Raw genomic sequence first — 2141 nt, 5'->3', positions numbered from 1 at the left:
TCCCATCCTGCATGCCCAATCCCCATTAATTTTAGGTATTAATTAACCTGCCTGCCCTTAGGAAGTCTTCACAGTTGCAGCCTGCATTTTCAAGTCACAAGTAAATATAAGACGGATCGAAAGTAGAAGGGTACCCATAACCCAAAACCAGAAGTGAAATAATAGAACTGTTTGAGGACCCAGTGTGTTTATTTATAAAGAAAATTTAATAAAAGTGTGACCTGTCCTTGTCTGGAAGGAAATAGCAGGTTTGTGTTGAAGTGCTGCCACCTAATGGCTGTTTCATCCAGCATTCAGATATACAGAAAGATGGTATAAAATTGTCCTGAAGTTTTCCACCACTGTTCTACTAGACTGATGTCAAACATCAGCATAAATCCTCATGTATAATATTAGATGTATAATCCAGTATATTCTGGACACAACCATACCCACTCCCCATTCACCTACACAAAATTCACTCAGACAATCAAATTTACATCAAATTTACTCCCACGTGTTCACACAGTCATTCACAAACACCCATATCCCAGCCTCCACATATTTCACGATCCTGGCCTGAAGACATTCTATCTCTGCTGAGGCTGATGGAATTGTCCCTGTGGAGCTGCTCTAAATTAGGTGTCTGTGCTGGGGTTGCAAAGCTGTGAGAAGGCAGTTTGGTTAGGTGCTTAGCAAGCAGAGGCAGAGATGAGACAGACAGACAGTGTATGTCAGTGCCTGGAATGTCTCAGGTGTCAAGAAATTAACACCACTCAGCTGAGAGCCATGAGGCTGAAACCTCCCTTGGGTCTTTCTTCACTTCTACTGTAAGTTTCTGCTTAGAATACTCTGGCCACTTCCAACCGAGCTCCTTCGCTTGTGGGTCATTGAACCAGAAATGGTTGAAGCAGCATTTGATTCCGTTTATAGCTCTGTTTGATTAAGAGTTACAGCACACAAAGAGAGAGGGGGCTGCCAGCTGGACATGTCACTGTTGTATTTCAGTATTTGTAGTGATTTGGAGCATTCGTTAGCATTGCTTACCTTTTTTCAAGACTTCAGAAGAGCATCAAGATAGATAGATAGAGGGAGTGTCTAGGGATAAATATAGATAGATATGGAAACTGCATTTTACAACAGATTGATGTATGGATAGATGATGAAGAGGGAGGGACAGATAGCTATGGAGAGATAGGAGAATTAATAAATTAGAGTCAACTGAAGAAAGTGTGAAAGTAAAATAAATTATATATTAAGAATAGAAAGGATTAAAGAAATGCTGTCTGTATCTTTAAGCAAAAATGTTGGAATGTTGCAACCAGGTGTCAGGAATACAGACATTAACATAGAACAATTGCACTGTTTAAGGGCAATTGGTGAAGCATTAGCCTTAGATCGATAACAGTTAGTAAGGAAATAGGATATGCATGCTGTGCCCCAGGTGAATTTTCCTGTTTTGCTTTCTTTGTTCCTTTGTCTAATTCCCGCTCTTTTATCTGTATAAATAAGACTGTTTGGGTCTTGCATGGCCACTCACATATTCTGAATGTTATTGGCGGAGCGCTGCGCTAATAAACAGAGTGGTCTGACAAATTCTGAGTCTTGATTCTAACTTTGACTATTTGGAGGTTCCACCGAGATGGCAACCGTCTTCACTGGGGCTGTGTGATTCCTGACCGTTTGTGTAGGACGACCGTGGCAGCCGGCACCTGGGCACTTGGCCCAAGCGGTCCTCCACTAAAACGGAAAGGCGCACGACCACAGTGAAGTCTATGCCATCGAACCTGTTGGTTCCCACTCTGTTCTGGTAGGGATCCCGGGATCTGACATCAGGATTCTGGTCAGGTAATTATTTCTGTGTTTTGTCCGGACTGAGGACTGTCCTGTCTCTGTGTCTATCCGTCCTCCCTGTGGACTGTTTGAGTGTAGGTGCCGTCTCTATCTGGGGATCGGCCGACCAAGGGGTTCCTGTCCCTGCGGTCTGAGTGAGTGAAATCTGCACAATCGCAGCCGCACCACACCTTGGGTAAAACCCTTAGTGTGAAAGCAAGGGCGATTGAGGCAGTAGCCTGTGGGCTCCTTTTCTGTGTTGCACTGGGCATCGCTCTGACGAACCCTAATTTCCTTCTTGTGTGATTGGTGTGTGAAGTCCTCCTGTA

Source organism: Gopherus evgoodei, unplaced genomic scaffold (assembly GCF_007399415.2).
Source record: "Gopherus evgoodei ecotype Sinaloan lineage unplaced genomic scaffold, rGopEvg1_v1.p scaffold_39_arrow_ctg1, whole genome shotgun sequence".
Taxonomy (NCBI): Eukaryota; Metazoa; Chordata; order Testudines; family Testudinidae; genus Gopherus; species Gopherus evgoodei.
The sequence above is the reverse complement of the archived record's forward strand: the minus strand, read 5'-3'. Positions refer to the sequence as shown.